At 45.0% G+C, this 21,623-nt stretch overlaps 1 protein-coding gene across 1 annotated transcript in view; it reads right to left on the bottom strand.

Annotated features, from left to right (window-relative positions):
- Positions 1 to 18,494, bottom strand: part of Galnt6 (polypeptide N-acetylgalactosaminyltransferase 6) — a 50,443-nt gene extending 31,949 nt beyond the window's left edge. The window contains exons 1-2 of the mRNA XM_013018777.1: positions 18,464 to 18,494; positions 9,913 to 10,136 (exon numbers count right to left, since the gene is read on the bottom strand). The gene's annotated coding sequence lies outside the window, so the exon portion shown is untranslated. The remainder of the gene's footprint in view (positions 1 to 9,912; positions 10,137 to 18,463) is intronic.
- Positions 18,495 to 21,623: the final 3,129 nt, after the last annotated feature.

Genomic DNA, 21,623 nt, shown 5'->3' with positions numbered 1-21,623 from the left:
ATTGTCCAAAAACAAAAATGTACTCATTACCTGATTTATGAAATGGTAGGCCCTCTCTACAACATATTAGTAGTAACAATAAAATTAATTAAAAAAAAAGAGTTAACATTTTGTAAATACAGTTGACTCTTGAACAATGCAAGGGTTAGAGGTGTCAACTTCCTACAGAGTTGAAAATGTAACTGACTCTTCCAAAACTTTACTAATATCCTGATGTTACTTAGAAGCTCCATTGATAACACAATCATATTTAGCATGTTGTATATATTGTGTGTATGTAAGAAACACTTATAGCCGGGGGTGCCGGTGGCTCACACCTATGATCCTACTTAGGAGGCCGAGATCTGAAGATCATGGTTCAAAACCAGCCCATGCAGGTAAGTCCTTGATACCCTTATCTCCAATTGACCACCAGAAAACCAGAAATGAAGATTGGAATAGGCAACAAGGGAGGCTTCAGTCTTTCAGTCAACGTTAATCAAGTATCTATCACATCCAGACAACAAAATGAAGTGAAAGTAAGTTAAGCTCAAGCAGAGAGTCATCATAGAGTAAGGCTGCTCAGATGGTAATATCCACATTGGGCATCCAAGTATTTATTGAGTCCAATGGGGGTGGGGAAGGGGCTAGAATCTCCCCAGGCCTGGCTATTACGGACTGAGAATCATCAGAATGCTTGTTTAACTTAGGTCTTCCCTGAGCTGCCAAGACATTTATTTGAAACAATTGACCTGCCTTTAAAATGAGAGTTCTGTGGACACTGTTTCCTATAGGAATTCAGGTTCTGTGTTGTGGCTCCAGTGTGGACTGCTAGAAGGTTGCCCTGGACTTATGTCTGCTCACCCAGCCTGAGTGGGAAAGGGGTAGATGCGAGAAAGCTTGATGGAGAAGAGTCTGCATTATGCTGAGTGACTTTCTGAAGTTTCCTCTTCATGTTGTAGCTGTGAAATTTTATTTTAGTGTTTCAGTTTAATACCACAAACTTTCACAGGGGTTTCTAAAGAAGGTGTGAAAGAGAGGGTGGGGTTCAAAGATAAATAAGCCAAGGTACCTAGCCTCAGTAAATTTCTAATGTGATGAATGTATAGAAGAGAGGAACTAAGAGCAGTTCAGTTCTAGAATCTCTGACTGAAGGCCAAACCTGAAAGATATCAAAATATGAGTCTCTAGCTTCTCAGCACCAGATCATCTTGTCCCTTAGGCCAAGTAGGTAGGGAGACTGGCATCCAGAGTTTAACTTAATTTTAGAGATTGGTTTGGGAGTTAGAAGTTATTACATCTATCTATCTATCTATCTATCTATCTATCTATCTATCTATCTATCTATCTATCTATCTATCTATCTATCATCTATCTATCCATCTATGTATATTATCAGTCTATCTGTCTCTCTATCTAACTATCTATCCTGCTGGGTCAGAACCCAGGGCCTTGTACTATATCTTAAGCTTCACCCCCCCTAGGCCAGAGTTTTACTTTTCTGTTACAATCAGAAGAAAACCAGTGACTATTATTACAATCATGAACTATGAACTAGGCCTGGACTGTATTTGTCTTATACAACAATCACAATAATAGTCTCAACTGAAAAAACAAAACCCAGAAGTGGAGCTGTGGCTCAAAGTGATAGAGTGCTAGCCTTGAGCAAAAAGAGGTCAGGGACAGTGAGCACCACGTTCTGAGTTCAAGCCCCTCAACTGACAAAACAAAACAAAAACCTACTCATGACCCACAAAAGATCACTTTTTACTTTGATACCCAATTTTCATATTAACTATAAAATAATTAAAGGTATATCCTAATCTCACACATACACACACACACACACACACACACACACACACACACACACACACACACACACACACACACAGAGTTTTGGTTTATGCATGCCAAGATCTGAGCAAACATGAAAATTGAGTTCAAAAATGAAAAATGGTGGGGCACTGGTGGCTTACACCTATAATCCTAGCTACTCAGGAGGTTGAGATTTGAGGATTATTATTCAATTATTATTCAAAGCTTAACCTGGGCAAGAAAGTCCATTAGACTCTTATCTCCAATCAACTACCAAAAAGGCTGGAAACACAGCTGTGACTCAAGTGGTAGCACAGTAGTTTGGAGCAAAAAAAAAAAAAAAAAGTTCAGTGAAAGTGCCCAGGGCCTGAATTCAGGCCCCAGGACTGGCGAAAGAAAAGAAAGAAAAAGGAAGTTGGATGATAACTACTTAATTGTTTTCTGGAATTTCAAGGGCAAATGAAGTCTTCATATAATTCTTGAGAGACCAATAGTAAAAATGACTCCTATAAACAAGCATATTGATCTAGGATACTCTCAGACCTTTTAGCCACAGGTTATAATTTCCCCTAGGAGATAACAAGATGGTGCAGATCTTATGGTTGCTGTCCCAGTGTCATCGTGGTGGAGTTGGCTACAATATAGGTATCATGGAGGTAGCATTTCCTTGTCTTTTTATTGTTCCTTGTCTGTTAAGCCAAGTCAGTAACCACAGGTTTTCCATAGGGCTTTCAAATGGACTAGGTAAGCCCTGTTTCACTCAACATGTAAGCGCAAAACAAACAGACTGCACAATCAAATAGGACATTTTTTCCCCTTCTGTTTGAGCCCACAGAAGCCAAGGGCAGTGGAAGCAATTTAAGGGGATCTCCCAAATGAGGGAGAACTTGCTTTGCTTTCTGACAGCTTAGAGAATGAGAGAAGAGAGATGCAGCATGGACTTTGATCAGCAGCACAAAAAAATGTCTGAAAGTAAAAGACTTCCCCTTGGTTTCAGCTATGTCTGTTTGAGAATTAAAGCAGAAACTGGGCAGAAAGGAGAGTTTTCCAAAAAAGAGGAGTTTAATTCCTCAGAAAACAAGAGAGGACCTATTAGACCTTTGTGGAAATTTAAATGTGGAAAAGATCTCCATATACCAGAAGCCACTTTTTTCTTTTCTTTTTTGCCTGTCCTGGGGCTTAAAGTCAGGGCCTGGGAACTCACAGACTGGTCAAAGCTAGCACTCTACCAACTTGAGGCACAGCTCCACTTCTGGCTTTTTTGGTGGTCAATTGGAGATAAGAGTCTCACAGATTTTTCTGGATGGGCTGGCTTCAAACCATGATCCTCAGATCTCAGTCTCCTGAGCAGCTAGAATTATAGGCATAATCCCACCAGTGCCAGAAACTACTTTTTTTTTCTATTAGCTGACAAACTAGTCTTGTAGGGTGGATAAGAAAACTGCATGGCTGGTGCTAGGAAAGGGGGGACAGACAAAGGGACCTGTCTAAAGCAGCAAGAATGGGCATCAACCAGAATGTCCTGAGTAGGCAGAAACAACTGGCTTCACTTCTGTGGGTCAGGAGCCTGTAAGAGGGACATGAAGACCTGGACATAGGGAACCTCAGACCATATAGAGACATTGTGGTAAAGATCAGGTAAAGACCAGACTTCTTAAACTGGCATTTTATAAGTTTTTTTTTTTTGCCATATTACAAAGAATGCAACTCAGGAGTGAGCCTGTGAGAATAAATAACCCAATGATACTAAATCTCAAATCCCATCATTGTCTGGGGAGAGACAATGTCTCTTCTGGAGAGACAATCACAAGTTTCATTTAATTGAAACATTAAGCCTGGGTCCCTGGCCCATGGGCCAGGTCTGTCAGAGTGGCACTTTCAAAGTGTCTTTCCATTGTTCCCAAGGCCCAGTGTTCCTTTTCCTTTTTTTTTTTTCTCCTGTGCCAGTTCTGAAGTTTGAACATAGGGTCTGGTGTTGTTCCTAAGCTGTTTTGTTCAAGAGCTAGCTTTCTACCACTTGAGCAATAGCTCCATTTCTGGTCTGTGTGTGTGTGTGTGTGTGTGTGTGTGTGTGTGTGTGCGCGCGCGCTAAACTGGAGATAAGAGTCTCACAGGCTTTCCTGTCCAGGCTGGCTTCAAACCACAATCCTCAGGTTCTAGCCTCCTGAGTAGCTAGGATTACAGGCATGAACCTTCTTCAGTGCCCAGATACTCTTTCTGACCCCTGCCTCTACTTTGTCCAGTGTACTTGTCATATCTTTCTGGGTATTCCACATGACATGGTGTGTGTGTGTGTGTGTGTGTGTGTGTGTGTGTGTGTGTGTGTGATATTCATCTAATTGAATGTGCAAAAGCATAAAGAGAAGTCCTTGAAAAGATCAGACAGGAATCCAGCAAAAAAGGAAGGAAGGTTAAAAGGCCATTTTTGGAATAAGTTTTGTCCAAAGTGGGGGTCTAGAGGGAGAAGTCTAGTCCTGTTCCACTTAGAAGAGGAGAGGAGAAGAGGGAGGAGGGGAGAGAAGGGGAAGGGAGGAGAGAAGAGGAGAGTAAGAGGGACAGAGAAAGAGGTAAAGAGGTAAGGGAGAGAGGGGGAGAAAGGAGAAGCAGGAAGAGAGAAGGAGAAGCCTGGGGAGGGGCGGGGGAGGGGGCAGATAAAACCTGTCCATATTCTGGGAACATTTGAATGTCTTTCTAACAAAAGACAAACAAGCCCAACCCTGCAGGCTACTGGGGCAGAATGAACAGTCAATCCAAACAGCACCTAGTAGAGAAAAAGCAGGGCTAGAGATCCAATTGAGAACTGGGTCAGAGAAGGAAGCCCCTGGCACTTAAAAACCCTGTAGACAACTAGGGGCAGCACCTAGAAGAAACCTAAAGGCTTGGCCATGCCTAGCCAAGCTCCCTGAAGATACTATTGGGTGAGGAAAAGGAAGCAGTTAGAGTTTAAGCAGTAGAAAAGTGTGTGTGATACAGACACAACAGGCATGTACCAGACCCAGACACAGGTAGGGAGGACAATCCTACCTCCCCCCACCCCCACCCGCCAGTATCCACTCTTTATTACTGGAAAGACAGCACAACTTCATCTAGCTCAGTGTCTGCATCCAGCCAGAGAAGAATTCAGGCAAGATGCAAAATGTAGTGGAAGTGATTGAAAAATTTGTTAGCAAAGGAATATACTTTTAACCGATAGACTGTGGGTCATCTCTAGGGAAAGAATGAATGTGATGGCCGGGCTGGTGGCTCATGCCTGTAAACCTGGCTATTCAGGAGGGTGAGATCTGAGGATCACATTCAAAGCCAGCTAGGGTGGGAAAGGCCATGAGACTCTTATCTCCAATAACCCACCAGAAAACTGGAAGTGGCACTGTGGCTCAAGCAGTAGAGCACTCGCCTTGAGCTGAAGAGCTGAGGGACAGCGCCCAGGCCCAGAGTTCAAGCCCCACTATTAACAAAAAAAAAAAGAATGTGACAACTCAATTTTCTGGAAGAACAACTTCCTCATGTGGAGACAGTGTCATGCCATATTTTTTTTTTTCTGTCAGTCATGGGGTCTGAACTCTGGGCCTGGGCACTGTCCCTCAGCTCTTCAGCTCAAGGCGAGTGCTCTACCACTTGAGCTACAGCACCACTTCCAGCTCTTTTTTTGCTTACGTGGTGCTGAGGAATTTAACCCAGAGCTACATGAGTGTAAGGCAAGCACTCTACCACTGAGCCACCTTCCTAGCCCCTATCATGCCATATTTTAAGGGGACACACAACACACAACACTCAGGCTCACCATGATAGCAACAGGAGAGGGGGCAAGAATGATTACAGGGCATTATGTATTAATGGACTGTAGGCAGTTATGATTTATTTCATTTTATTTTTTGCTGGAGATTGAAAACAAGGCCTTGTATGTGCTAATCACACACTATCAAGAGTGTCACCCTAGGCCCCAGATATGATCAAATAGCATCTTTCAACTTGCAACATTACTCCCTAACATCAAGTGTTACCATATATACTCTGTGTTTATGTGCATAAATTCTGATAAAGTTTAATTTTTCATAACAGATGTGCACATATTTTCTCATAGTAAGTGATATTTGATCTACATAATGTATTCATGATATATCTATTTTCCCCTCAATATTCTTAAGTTCATCTGTCAGGTGTTTTTGTTTTGTTTTTGTGTCAGTACTAGGGCTTAAAATCAGATCCTTACATTCCCTTTTGGCTTTTCTGCTCTACCACTTGGCTGGTGCTCTACCACTTAAGCCACACACCTCCATTACCAGCTTTCTGTGTCAATTGGAGGAAAGAGTCTTAAGGACTTTCTTACCTGGGCTGGCTTCAACCTGTGATCCTTAGATCTTAGCCTCCTGAGTAGCTAGGAATGACAAGCTTGAGCTTCCAGTGCCCAGTTGTCAGTGTTTTTAAATTATTGAAAATTCACTTCCAAAATAATACATTTGAGTGGGCCCAAAAATTTCAAAGTCATGTTGTCCAGGAGACAACTGTATTCTTCTTATCCTCTCATCTGTAGCAAGTTTTGAAGTCTAAGATGCCATGACTCCATCTCCCAGGCAGGACCAGAAATGGTCTCTCCAGCCTCTACCCCAGGCACATGTGTCCAACAGTGCAGAAGACGAATGTTGGCAAAGGCTTGTGTGGGGAGTGCTGGAACAGTATGGGTCATTGGTTGAGCAGTAACATTAATGCTCTGACTAGCTCTGCCCTCTCCCTTTTATTTTATGTATGTATGTATGTATGTATGTGTGTATGTGTGTATGTATGTATGTATGTCAGTTATGGGCCTGGGCGCTGTCCCTCAGCTCTTCAGCTCAAGGCTAGTACTCTATCACTTGAGCCGTAGAGCCACTTCTGATTTTTTCTGTGTATGTGGAACTGAGGAATTGAACCCGGGGATTCATGCATGATAGGCAAGCACTCTACCACTAGGCCACATTCCCAGACCCTTTATTTTTATTTTTGTCTTCTCTTTTTTGGTTCTGGGGATGGAACCCAGGACACTGAGCTACATCCCAGCATACTTTCTCTCTCTCTCTCTCACACACACACATACATACTTTTTTTTTAAATTGCCAATCCTGAAGCTTGAACTCAGAGCCTGGGTACTGTCCTTTGCTCAAGGCAAGCACTCTACCACTTGAGCCACTGTGCCACTTCTAGCTTTTTCTGTTTACACAGTACTGAGGAATTGAACCCAGGGCTTCAGGCAAGCACTCTACCACTGAGCCACCATCCCAGCCTGCCCCTTTATTTTTGTACCAGTACTGGGGCTTTAAACTCAGAGCCTGAGTGCTGTCTCTTGGCTTTTTCACTTAAGGCTGTTATTCTACCACTTGAACTATAATTCCATCTCTGGCTTTTAATTGGAGATGAGCGTCTCATGAGCTTTTTCACACAGGCTGCCTTCAAACTTGTGATCCTCCAGTCTCAGCCTCCTGAGTAACTAGGATTACAAGTGCCCAGCTGCCCCTTCTAATAGTAGCATTTACCTCCTAAGGTTGACCAAAGGATTGAGTTTTAAAAAATCATAGAAAAAGTTTGGCAGTTTCTGTGCATGGTAAGGTGTCAAAAACCATTGGTTATCTCAAAAATCATTAGCCATGTGTGACCACTGGATGAGTGCTTTACTTAATTCCCTTTAAGCCACAATTTCCTCATCTATAAAGTGGAGGTAACTAACTCACAGGATTGTGCAGAGGATTAGGTCAGATAATGTAGGCAGAATAGTGGTCAGAGGACCTGTCATTTACTAAATGATATCAAGCCTGTCTGTTGTTATAATTGACAATTCCCCGCACAGCTTCCCAGCAATGATCTTGGCGTACCTGGTCCTTAGCCAAGGCGACACTTCCTAGCCTTCGCATGTTTTGCAAAAGTGACACAGATTGAGCTATTTAATTCTGTTATTTAAACCTACAATCTCCTGTCTGTGGGGAAGCCTGGTGTCAGGAGTCATTTGCATCTGGGGAATATGTGGTCACCATGATCTCAGCAGAGGCACAGGGCTCACTCTGGACTGAGGGAGACAGGGGTTCCTACCAGAATCAGTAGCATCATCAAAAATTCAATCAGGCCAGGCTCAGTGGCTCACACCTATGATCTTAGCTACTCAAGAAGCTGAGATTAAAGGATCTTGGTTTAAAGCCAGCCTGGGAAGACAAATCCCTGTGACTCTTAACCAGAAATAAGCTGGCAATGGATGTGTGGCTCAAGTGGGAGAGTACCAGCTTTGAGTGAAAAAGCTAAGAGACAGTGCTTAGGCCTTGAGTTCAAGCCCCAGTACAGACACAACAACAAAAATCATCAAACCAACAACAAAAAGAAGGCAGCATGAGATAGGTACTCTTGGGTACTGAAGGAAGATGGGTGCAGAAAACTTAGTAAATCAAAAGTTCAGGAAATCCTACAAGGGGGAAACATTTGGCTAAGTACCAACATGCATAGGAATTGACTGGGTGAGGAGAGCACACTTCAGGCAGAGAAAAGAGCACAAGGAAAGGTCCAGGGGTGGGAAATAGCATGGTCAATTAGATGACCTTGAGCCATGGGGGTGGTGGGAGGATGAAATCACACCGGAGCAGCAGAAGGCAGACGTGGAGAAGTGGTTGAAGCCTTTGTGCATTGTGTTCAGGACTTTGCCCTTGATCTAAGATAGGAGGAACAATCAAGGATGGGTTAGAAGCCCAGCATTCCAGGAAGAACATGACAGCTGGTGGGGCATGTCAAACCCAGGGGAGCTGCTTGGCAGCGGGGTGATCAGCTAGGAGGGCCCTGGGGATCTGACCCCAAATAGCAGCAATGCTGATGACAGAGGAGGCATGTGGTATTAAAAGTTCCCTCAAGAGATGGGCTAGGTGGGACACAGGGGTGGGAGAGTCCATTCCTTTCCCCAGAGGATTTAAAGGTCTTGCTAGAGAACAAGATGTTGGAATATAGAGTCCAGGTAGCACCTGTCCCAGGACAAAGGAGCAGGAAAAAGACCTTTTTTGCTTTTTGTTTTATTTTGGTAGGCCATGGGTCTTGAACTCTGAGCCTGGGTGCTGACCCTGAGCTCTTCAGCTTAAGGGAGGTGTTCTACCACTTGAACCACAGTGCCACTTACCGTTTTCTGGTGGTTTATTGGAGATAAGAGTCTCAAGGACTTTCCTGCCCAGGCTGGCTTTAAACTGTGATCCTCAGATCTCCTTAGTAGCTAGGATTATAGGCATGAGCTACAGGTGCCCGGCAAAAAAAAAACACAAAAAAACCTTTTATTGAACATTCTTTGGTACTTTGGGCCCTGTCTGCCTTGTCTATTCAAAAGTTAATAAATGAAAACAGAACAATAGCATAGACCTAAGTGCTAAGCTAACAAAAGTTCCCTGTAGGATTGTGAAGGTTTCAAGGTAGAAAAATGGAGACTTCTTATCCGAGGTGACTGAACTATGCTGGACCAGCACAAAGGACAAAGGGTTTTATTGTGCTGGTCCTGGACTTGAACTAGGGCATGAGCATTGTCCCTGAGTTTTTTTGCTCAAGGCTAGCATTCTACCACTTGAACCACAGCTCTATTTCTGGCTTTTTTTAAAAAAAGTAGTTTATTAGAGATAAGAGCCTTGTGAATTTTCCTGCTTGACTGGCTTCGAACCATGATCTTCAGATCTCAGACTCCTGCGTAGTTTAGGATTACAGGAGTGAGCCACAGGTGCCTGGCTAACAGGTTCTCTTTGTGTGTGTGTGTGTATGTTAGCTTTTTCACTCAAGTCTGGCACTCTACCCCTTGAGCCACATCTTTACTTCCAGCTTTTTGGTGGTTAATTAGAGCTAAGAGTCTCATGGACTTTCCTGCACAGGCTGGCTTTAAACCATGATCCTCAAATCTTGGTTAGGATTATAGGTATGAGACACTGCTACCCAGCTTTGATGGGTTCTCTTTAGCTAGAACTTCAACTCTGGAACTACCAGCCCCAGATATAGGGCTACAGACCTGTGTTGACTACTCTGCAGGCTACATTTTTCCTGTTACTTTCTGTTTATCTTCCAACTCCAAGTAAGAGACCCCAGCTAGAGACAAAAGCATGGTAATATTATAGCTAGTGATAATAGCTCCAGACTCACCTCCTCTAGGAATGCCTTCCTCATGGAAATCATCCAGGTTACTCCTTAGGCACTGCCTGTGGCTCATACAATAGAGATGGTCTTTGCTTCTTTTATTTTTCCTGGAAGAAAGACCTAGGGTTAAATGGAGCTCTTCCCAGGCATCTGTTCTCTCAATCCAACCTGGCTGCCTGAAGGTTTTTCTCTGGATCCTTAGGTTAGTTCCTTGAGGAACTAACCACATCCTGAAATGAAACAAGATACCTGTGATTAGGCTTGGCAGTAAGGGACTCCCTCATTCTCTAGTACAACAGGGACATGTCCCTTGGAAAAGATCCAATCCAACAAAAACCATACAGCTTTGGGATTAAGGATTCCTGCTTTCTGTGTAGGAGATAATTCCCAGTATGATTAGCAAGGGCTGGAAAGGAACAGCCCTTTCTGGTCAACTTCAGGGCTTTGCAGGATCCTCCAGAACATTCTGCACATCTTCCTCACTTTGGGGAAGTGATGGGTACCCACCCAGCCTGGCCTCTGGACATTCCCCTCTGGCTTCCACTGAGCATTTGTTCCAGTCTTTTCCCTCTAGCCACCCTTAGGCCTGCAACTCCAGACTGTCCATGCTGAAATGATCTCAGATTGGATAAACAGACACTGTTTACCAGGTCCCACTGGCCAGAGTATGACTATATTCTTTCTCACTGGTGTTAAGGAACAGAGCCCAAGGGTCTTGCCCAACCACAGATTACAACCTATTAGTGCAAAATCATTTTTTTGGGGGGGTCTGGTCGTGGGGCCTGAACTCTGGGCCTGGGTGCTGTCCCTCAGCTCTTCAGCTCAAGGCTAGCGCTCTACCACTGGAGCCACAGCACCACTTCTGGCTTTTTTCTTTTTGCTTATGTGGTGCTGAGGAATCAAACCCAGGGCCTCATGCATGCAAGGCAAGCGCTCTACCACTGAGCCACCTTCCCAGCCCCAGTGCAAAATCATTTTACAATGTGTCAAACCAGTTGTCCTTCTCCAGCTGGCTTTGAACAGCAATCCTCAAATCTCAGCCTCCAGAGTAGCTAGGATTATAGATGTGAACCACCAGCCCCTATTTATAATCTAGTCTCTTACAGAAAGCCTTCTTAAATTTCCTAGAAGAATTAACCTTCCTGGCTCCTTGTTCTCTTAGCCTCTTGGATTTTTAAAAATGTGTTTGTTTGTTGTGTGCTGCTAAGGATAAAATATAGGGCTCTAAGCCCCTTAGGTCAGCCTGGGCCTCCTGTTTTCACTTGAACTTGATTCTTATCACAGCTTGGCTTGTGTCCAGAGAACTCCTAGACATGAAAGGCTATACTATTTCTCCCTTTAAAAAAAAATCATTTCCTTGGGCTGGGAAGGTAGCTTAGTGGTAGAGTGCTTGTCTTGCATACATGAAGCCTTGGGTTCAATTCTACAGCACCACATAAGCAGAAAAAAAAAAAGCTGGAAGTGGCACTGTGGCTCAAGTGGTAGAGCACTCACCTTCAGCTAAAGAGCTGAAGGACAGCACCCAGGCCCAGAGTTCAGGCCCCACGACCGACAAAAAAAATAAAATAAAAAAATTTCCAATGTCTAGCATATGTCTGGTACATAGCAGGTTTTCCATAAACATTTTGTAAAAATGGAATGAGCCCAGAGAGGGGAAATGTTTAGCACTGGCTTCCCTAACAATGCTCTGACTGCGCATACTACAAGATTTTGAATGAAGGGATTTTCTGCTGTTACACATTGGCGTGTCATTCTTGTCTCTCCTCCATGTTTCCAGAATTCTCATTTTCTGAGTGAGGCTAGCCTGGTTAGGTGGTTTTGCTGGTGACACGTAGAACCAGTCTCCAGATTTACCACACTCTTAGCTCCCCCTTGGAAGTCCCATGGAGATGGCCCTCTCCTCAGCCTGGGACAGGGCTGTTCTGTTCCCACTCTGTTCCTAGACACCCTTGCTGATATCTGACCTCCACTTCTCACTCAGGAATTCAAATGCTTAAAGATGCCCAAACGAGGAAGTCCCAGGCTAGCTTAAATGAAAGTTTGGGTCAGCCACCCAGAACAAACCCTTGCTTAGCCAGGTGACTTCCTTGTGACAAAGTTTCTTCCTGTTTATTAAATGAGTTGTTCACCTTCTGGAGAGACAGACAGACGTGGCAGCCAGGAAGCAGGCTGTTACCACCATCACCACAGCAATGTTTGATCAAGTTAATCATACTACAGCTCAATCACAGGTCTCTTTCAAAAGCATTGGTAGCCTACACTGGAAATCCTAGCTACTCAAGAAGCTGAGATCTGAGGATTGTGGTACAAAGCCAGCCCAAGCAGGAAACTCTGAGACTCTTATTTCCAAATAATGATCAAACCCGCCCCCCCAGAAATGGAAGTGTAACTCAAGTGGCAGAGCACCAAGCTTGAGTGAAAAAGCTAAGGGAGAGCATTAGGCTCCTGAGTTTAAGCCTCAATATCAATACAAGGAAAGAAGGAAAGAAGGAAGGAAGAAAGGAAGGAAGGCAGGCAGGCAGGCAGGAAGGCAGGAAGGAAGGCAGGAAGGAAGAAAGAAAAGGGAGAGAAAGAAAGAGAGAAGATAAGGATAGGTGAAGGGTACAGGAGCATGGAACTTGACTGAGGGGATGATGAGGAAGAGACAGGTCAATTTCAAGTTCCCAATGGGAAAGGCTGCTAGTCAAATGGCTGTGCTTTCTCTCTGAGAAAGGCTCTCTCTTCACTTTATCAAGCACAGCACTTATCTCACAGGTCCTCAAGTCATACCGTGAACAGAAGAGCAAATCATTCTCTCCCAAGCTCTCTTGCCACATTGGACCCTTTTGATTACAGAATGCTGGGAGGTTTTCACTTTCTCCCTTAATTACACACCTTCAAGACACTTGGGCTTTTCCCCAAGGCCCAAGTTGCAGTACTGCGGTTTATCTTCCAAGAAAGATGCACTGAAAGTTATTTCAACAGCCAGTCTATCAAATTTCCACCCCATCATACCTAGGTTCATTTTTATGTTTACCTAAAATAGTAAGCTGAAGTTACCTAAAACCAACCCAACTTTGCTCACCCTTCTCCAGATCAGCACAAATTAGAAGATACTAAATCTTTGCTGACCTATGCCAAGCATGTCACTAAAAATAAAAATCATAAGTGGCCAGAAAAGAAGTTCCACAGCTCATAGGGTTTTCCTGGTGAATCGCCAGTACCTGCCAGGTGAAGGAGAGGTATGCCTCTATTTACCTTTAGGACTCCAAGATTGAAGAAGGGCTGAAGGTGGAATGATATGGGCCAATCTAATCACCCAGGAACCTTGTGACAATCAGATTAGGCTTGAGAGTGGCCACAAAAGGACTCTGAACTTTTATTGAGTCTGTTGGTTTCTGTGGGCTGGGAGGTGGTGGAGAGGAAGGGAAGGGACAATATAGGAAAGTAACAGGATGGAGTGTTCCTTAATGGCAGCGACCAGTCTCCAGATTGGAGGGGGTGATGCAAGAGGGTGGAACTGAAGTTGTCCCTTCTCTCCTTACCCAGCAGTCTGCTCTTTATTGGGGAACTTAACACAGGAACATGGATATTTAGCCTGCACAGTCTATACTAATCATCTACTGGCATACAGCCTCCTAGGTAAACCAGCCATCCACTTTCTCCATTGCTATCGGGAATTTGGAACCCTTGAGACTCCTCAATTCCAGTGTCCAAGGCCAGGCCCACTCTCAGATGCAGTATTTAATCCTTCTCAGTATTGGATCTACCTTTTGCCCACTCTACCTCCTGGACCTTCCCATTCTCTCTTCTCTAAATCATCATCTGAACTATTTATTCCTTTATCACATAGCATCTGATGCCTGCAAACTGCCTGCTAGTCTTTTTGCCTTGGGCCTTTCTTCCTTTTCATAACCACAGTCAGGACAGTGGAATTCATGTTAAGTTCAGCACTCTTTTTTGGCTAGTCCTGAAGCCTGAATTCAAGGCCTGGGCATTGTCCCTGAGCTTTTTTGTTCAAGGCTAATACTCTATCACTTGAGCCACAGCTCTACTTCCGGTCTCTTGGTGATTAAATTGGAGATATGAATCTCACAGGCTTTCCTGCCTAGGCTGGCTTTGAAGTGTGATCATCAAATTTCAGCCTCCTGAATAACCAGGATTACAGGCTCGAGTCATGGGTGCCTGGTGCACTCTTGGATTGTGGCAGAAATGTGCAGAGAAGTCTGCTTTCTATACAACTAGATGCTTGTACTGACTCCTTCCTTCCTCCAAGCCTTGCCCATATCTTCTTGCTTAGCAGACTATGTTTCTGATCTTTCAAATCCTACCCATTCTTCCTAGACTAAGACAGTGAGATCGATGCCCCACAGTATCTAGGTATGTTTATTTGTTCCCAAGTTTTCCTCACTACCCAGGCTCACATTCAGTGGGACTTTCCACTAGATTTCATAGAGGAAGGTGAGCCCACAGGCCCAAATGCCTACATCCTGTTCTCCTGCTCCTCAATCCTTAAATCCTAGCCACCAAATTTTCTGTATTCATATGCTTGTCCTGACTTCTGTGCTCTGAGGTGTGTGGTTAGGCTACTTCCTGCCCTGCTGTCTGTTTTATACTCTCTATTATATGCAGAGCTGAGAGTGAAGACTGGATTTTTTCCCTCCTTCAAATCTCCACCTAAGATTCAGGCCCAGGCCAGGCAGGGTACTAGAGAATAACTTGACCCCACAGGACTCTCAGGTGCCAGGAAAGATTCTTTTCTTAGCCCTTTTTCTCTCTGGACTGAACACATCCTTGTTCTCCACACAAGCCTTTTACACAGCACAATTACAGCATTGAGCTGGACACAGAGACAGGCACTGCCCTGCACTTGACCTCCTGCTCATTCAAATCCCTACTCTCATCCCCATCAAATGAGAGTAGACATTTGGGACTTGCCCAGAAAAGGGGCAGAGGCTATATGAAGAGCTAAGTTCACCCAAGCTTTGGCCATTCACTGGGTCCCTCTGGCACACACACACACACACACACACACACACACACACACACACACACGCACGCACGCACGCACGCACGCACGCACAGTTACTCTGGTCCTTAGCTTCACTTTCAGATGGAGATAGTCCATAGTGCTAGAAGATGTTTAGTGCAATACTATCTTCATCATTTTTTTCTTTTTTCTCTAGAATCCTAAATTCCAATTTCAGCTTCCTTAGTAGCTTAACAGGTGTGTGCCACACTGTATCTCGGTCTATCATTATATTATTTATTTAGATTTTATTTTATTTATTTTGTATGAGTCTGGGGCCTGATCTCAAGGCCTCTCATTCTCACTTGGCCTTTTTCACTCAAGTTTGGCACTCTACCACTTGAACCACACCTCCACTGCCAGCTTTTTGCTGGTTAACTGGAGATAAGAGTCACATGTATTTGTCTGCCTGGGCTGGCTTCGAACCTCAGTCCTTAGATCTCAGTTTTGTGAGTAGCTAGGATTATAGATGTGAGCCACCAGCATCCAGTTTCTATTATTACTTTATTTTTAAGACCCAGTTTTTTGTCCTGGGGCTTGAAGTCAGAGCCTAACTACTGTCCCTGGGCTTTTTTTCCCCTCAAGACTAGAGTTCTACCACTTGAGTTACTGCTCTATTTCTTACTTTTTGGTAGTTAATTAGGAGAGTCTAACAGTTTTTCCTGCCTGGGCTAGTTTTGAACCATGATCCTGACATCTCAGATTCCTGAATAGCTAGACTTACATATGTGAGCCATCAACATTCAGCTTCTATCCTTTTTTAAAAATAATTTTGAATATTTGTTATTATCTTTAAGCAGCTATACAAAGGAGTTGCCATTCAACAAAGCAGTTTATGAATACAGTACTTCTCAATTAATGCGACCCCTTTCAACATTTCCCCCACCCCTCCAATCCAACCCTTCCCTCACTTTTCTTAATTTTTGGGTTATGTATGAACTTTTTTGCCATTTAACAAAGCAGTTTATGTATGCAGTTCATCTTGATCTCTGTCACCCCTTCAACATCTTCATCCCCCTTTGACCCACCCCTACATTTTTCTCAATTCTGTGATATACAATCTATTATTATTGTTATTATTAGCCAGTCTTGGGGATTGAACTCAGGGTTTGGACACTGTCCCTTAGCTTCTTTTGCTCAAAGCTTGCACTCTACCACATGAGCCACTTCTGGCTTTTTGTTTGTTTGTTTTTGTGGTACTGAGGAAGAATAGAACCCATGGCTTCATGCATGCTAGGCAAGCACTCTACCACTAAGCCACACTCCCTGCCCTATTTTTAATATCACTACTTACCATATCAATTTACAGTTATCTTCCTTCTTTTACGTAGCAGGAAACTGAAGCTCAGAGCAGTTAAGCAACAGGACCAAGGTCACACAGCTAAGGAAGTAGCAGAGGTAGATCTGCACTGAGGCCCTAAAGCCTACTCCCTTAACTAGGACATAATACTGTCTTCTACTTGCCTAGTGCTTGGAGTACCACCGAAACACTTTCATATACACCTTCTCATTTGCTTCCCACCAAGGGAGTGTTTATGTGATTTGGCCAAGGTTATGCAGCTAAATTAGTGACAGAGCTGAGTCAGCCTTCAGCAGCCTTCATTATACCCACTGCTTCCTTACATGAGAAACCCCAGCATGAGGAAGAGCTGCCCCTCCTAGGACTGACTTCTGTTCTGGGCAGTGGTAGTGTGGATTAAACCTATGATCTTATCTCCTGTTCAGGTTTCTCCCAGCTGAGCTTTTTTCTGATCTCAGAGGACACCTGACATTTTAAGGCCTTCTCTTTTAGGCCGGAGCTCTTCTGTGTTGCCGTGGGTGAGAGTCAGCTATGCTACTGCCTATAGACAGTGATTACTCAGTAGTCCATCTCCTTCACAGTTCTACCACACTTCCCTCTCTCCCCACTGTTTGTTTTTTTTTTTTTTTTGCCAGTCCTGGGGCTTGAACTCTGGACCTGGGGGCTGTCTTGGAGCTCCTTTTGCTCAAGGCTAGCACTCTACCACTTGAGCAACAGAGCCACTTCAAGCTTTTTCTGTGATTAATTGGAGATAAGAGTCTTTATGGACTTTCCTGCCCATGCTGGCTGGCTTCCCATTGCAATCCTCAGATCTCAGCCTCCTGAGTAGCTAGGATTACAGGAGAGAGCCACTGGAGCCCAGACACTTCCCTCCCTTTTAATAAATAGCCCTGTCCTGCCCTAGTGTCTGGTGCCCTTGAGGTACTAAAGCGGGGAAGTACTTGCAGTGATACTGGCTAGACTGGAAAATTTAAATAAGTATATTTCAAAACCCTTGTCTTGCTTCATTTCAGCTATCACATAAATTTGCCTGTCTCACTGTTTTATGAGAAACTGTGCTGATACTAGAGCTTGAATTTTAGGTTCTGGGTGTTATCCCTCAGCAGTTTCACTCAAGGCTGGTGCTCTACCACTTCAACTACCACTCTACTTCCATGTGTTTTGCTGGTTAGCTGGAGATGAGAGTCTCACAGACTTTCCTGCCAGGCTGACAGATTCTCAGACCTCAGTCTTCTGAGGAGCTAGGATGACAGGTGTGAGTCACCAATGCCCACTTTATCTTATCCTTCTATTCCTTCCTCTGATGGGCAGGGACACAGCTCACTGTCTGCAGAGAACAGGGCCTATATAGTAAGTAGTGCACCCAAGACTCAGAAGATGAGTGTACGCCCCGGGAGCTCTTTGGTGTGTCTAAAGTTGCTAGCCTCACCTAGTGCCTGTAAATTGTGGGTCTAGAGATGAGCTAAGAGCAGAGCCTGGAAACCCTGCAATGAGTTCCTGGCGAATGGACGTGGTCTGTTCTAGGAACTGCTGACCCGCAGCAGACCTCTGGGTCTAGAATGGCTGGCCCTGGGGGCAGGTAACCAAGAGATTCTCCTTTCTGTCACAGGCAGGCTGGGAACAAGTGAGGGAAAATCAGGAAGTGGCTGACAGTCACGGTCACACAGGCATCAGCCCTCTCCCATATGATATCACACAGCTCCCTCCTCGCTCCAGCAAAGACCCGAACCTCCAGGGGAGGTGGGGGGGGGCAACCAAGGTAGGGACCCCCAACAGCAACGTTTCTCTTGGCTCACCTCTGCTCGGGGGCTGCCGTGGCAGTGGCAGGACAGGAGAGACGCTCTCTGAGGTAGGGTATATCTCAGTCCAGGGAGGGCAATGGGGGGGGGGGGGGGGGGAGGGTGAGAAGTGGGCGGAGTCCCCTGGAGGGAGGGAGAGCAAGCCCTCTCTCGCCGTCCAGGTTCCAGTGGCCTAGGCTCCCCTATTCATCCCTTAGTTCCTTAGACACCCGCTGCTGGGGGTGAGGGGTGGGGGTCCCACCGAGGGCGGAGTTGGAGGCCCACCAGCCCAGAGAGAAGGCAGGTGGAACCAGTCTGGTCCAGCCCCTTCATTTTACCGGTGGGAGGGGGGATGTGAGGAGGAAGAGGAGGAAGAGGGAAGGGGAGGTAGGGCCGCAGCGAGCCTGAGGAGCGGGAGAACTCTGGGGGCCGAGGCCGGGGAGAGGGTCGTCGGCTCCCTGAGTCGCTTACCGGTGGCGCCAAGCAGAGCCGCATCCGCCGCGCTGGTCCCGGGTTTCCCGACGGGGCGGGCGGGGGCGTGGCCTGGGGGCGTGGCTAGGGGCCTGACCGACGTGGATAGGGGCGTGGCCTGTGTGGCAACTCGACCGCCCCGCCCCGGCCCTCCGGGGCCAGGTGCGCCGGGCGTGCTGCGGCTCCGGGCTGGGTGCACCAGCCCACCTCGGGGTGCAGTCTGTGTGGCCAGGCTATCAGCGCTCAAACAGACTGGAGGATCCTGGCCGCCCCGCAGGCTGCCGGCGTCGGAGTGTGCAGGGGCGCGCTGTGCGGGCGGCCGGCTCGCGGGCGGCGGGGTGGCCGCGCTCCGAACCCGGAGGCTGCGCAGGCGGGGCCTCACTGATGGGCGTGTGGGGGGGGGCGTGGGGAGAGTCGCAGGTGGTCCTGGGCAAGTAACTCTCGGAGCCAACTCGAGCCACGAGTCATCGGTCCTAGGAGCTCCCAGAACCAGGTCTCGGGTATACACTCCCCTTCCCTCTGCTATCCGGAGCGCTGGGGTGGGGGGGGGGGGAAGGAGGGGGAGGAGGGTGGCAGATCGCACAACTGCAGTGTCCCAGTGTGGTCCTCGGGCAGAGGTAGCTGTTGCCATCCTCGGAGAATTTGTTAGAAATACAAACCTTTGTCACTGTGCGAAAGGAAAGGTGCTTATTACCTGACGTATTATCACCCCTCTGTATATCATCTCTAAAGCAGTAAGAAAACTTAAGAAAAATAATACAAAGAAGACTCAGTTTAAAAAAAAAAAGTTGGGCACTGGTGACGCAGTCAGTAATCCTGGCTCCTCAGGATCGCTGTTCAAGGCTAGCCCAGGCACGAAAGTCCGTGAGATTCTAATCCTTAATTAATCAACAAAAAGCGAGAAGTGGAGCTGTGGCTCAAGTGGTACAGTGCTAACCTTGAACACACAAAAAAAGCTCAGGAACAGTGAGCAGGCCCTGAGTTCAAGTCCCAAGGACCGGCATACACACCACACACGCGCGCACACACACACACACACAAACCACAAAACAAAGTTCATAAATCTTTGGTAGAAGAAAGAGAACTACCCACAAGCTAATAATGCTCAGGAAGTAATATGGTTACAAATATATTTTTTCAAAAAATCACCTGTCACTAAGCATTCTAGATACGTCATTTTAATCTAGACCTTTAGCTATTTTCTTTCTTTTAATTTTTAACCTTTTATTGTTATTATGAAGGTAATCTACAGAGAGGAGTTATCATTTCATAACTAAAGTAATAAGTACATTTCTTTTTGGACAGTGTCACCCCTTCCTTTGCTCTCTCCCAGTTTTTCCCTCCCATTCCTGCCCACAAGTTGTATATTCATTTTCAACCTGTGTCTACTGAGTACCACTGATGCATTTGTTCACCCTTTGTCCCTCCATTTCTGTGTGCCCCCCCCTAGCTTTGCCCAAAGACACATAAACCAACAAACAAGACCAAAAGAGAAAAAACTCATTTTCATTAATTGGAATTAATATCAATAAATATTTTTATGTGATCAGAGGCATGAAAACATTGTGCCTTTATGTTCCTCTCCCAAGAATATCCTCCTGTGGTCTCACTGTGTGAATGCCTAGAGTCCTGTATAGTTTATCATGTCACAGTATATTTTAGATCTAGCTTCCACATATGAGAGAAAATGTATGCTATTGGTCTCTCTGAGCTTGGCTTACCTCACTTAACATGATTTGCTGTAGGTCCATCCATTCCCTGCAAATGACATAATATTATTCTTAATAATGGCTATGTAAAATTTCATTATGTATAAATACCATATTTTTTGGATCCACTAATCTATTGTAGGGTATCTGGGCTGTTTCCATCACTTGGCTATTGTGAATAATGCAGCAATGAACATGGATGTCCAAGTGTCTTTATGGTATCCTGGCTTGTGATGTTCTGTAGATGCAAGAAAGTAAACCTTTAGCTACTTTTATTTTTTTATCTTAAATTTACTCTGATACCCCTCCCTCTGAACTCACATACAAAAAAAATTCTAAACTTAGAGAATATTAGTCATTAACTTGCTTCACTCTTATGAAACAAATAAGAGGAAAATCATCATATAAAAATTTAAACATGGGAGCTTGGAAGGTGGCTTAGTGGTAGAGTACTTGCCTTGCCTAGCTACTCAGGATGCTGAGATCTGAGGATCACAGTTCAAAGCCAGCCTGGGCAGGAGAGTCCATGAGACTCTTATCTCTAATTAACCACTAGAAAACTGGAAGTGATGCTGTGGCTCAAGTGGTAGAGCACTCAGCTTGAGCTGGAGAGCTGTGGGACAGGTCCCAGGCCCAGTGTTCAAGCCCCACAAAAACAAACAACAACAAAAAAAAACCAATGCCTACAAATTTAAATATCTTGCCTAGTACTGATGGCTCACATTTTATCATCCTAGCTACTCAGGAGGCTGAGACTTGAGAATCACAGTTCGAAGCCAGCCTGAGCAGATAAATTCCAAGACTCTCATTTCTAATTAACCAGCAAAAGAGCATAAATAGGGATGTGGCTCAAATAGTAAACCACTACCAGTGTGTGTGTGTGTGTGGGGTGGAGGGTGGAAGGCTGTGCTCAGCTCTGAGCTTGAACTAGCATAAACACAAACAAATAAATCTAAAGGCTGAAGATATAGCTTAATGGTAGAATGCTTCCCTAGGATTTAAAGGCCCTGGGTTCTAAGCCCAACATCATAAAAGCAAAACACTACCACCAAAAAACAGAAAAATCATGAATCCACTTTTTATATAGAAATAACAAATCAAGATGCACAGTAATCAAATGTAGTGGCACAGTAAGCCCCTTCCTTAGAAGGTTGAAATAGGAGGATCTAGAGCTCAACGTTAGTCTGAGCTGCATAGTGAAATCTTATTTAAAAAAAAAAAAAGCCTAGTTCCCACACATGACCTAAGTAATATGAAATTCTGGTCTTTGAGCCTAGCAATTTTTTTTCCCTTTATTGGTAGTAATGGGGATTAAAGTTTACAGTACCCAAGACCTCATGCTAGGCAAGTGCTGTACCACTTGAGCCATGTCCCTATTCCTTTTGCTTTAGGTGTTTCTTTTCTTTTCTTTTCTTTTCTTTTTGTCGGTCATGGGGCTTGAACTCTGGGCC

This window comes from Dipodomys ordii, unplaced genomic scaffold, assembly GCF_000151885.1.
Source record: "Dipodomys ordii isolate 6190 unplaced genomic scaffold, Dord_2.0 Scaffold42, whole genome shotgun sequence".
Taxonomy (NCBI): domain Eukaryota; kingdom Metazoa; phylum Chordata; class Mammalia; order Rodentia; family Heteromyidae; genus Dipodomys; species Dipodomys ordii.
Note: the sequence above shows the minus strand (reverse complement) of the source record. Positions and strands in the feature narration are given on the sequence as shown.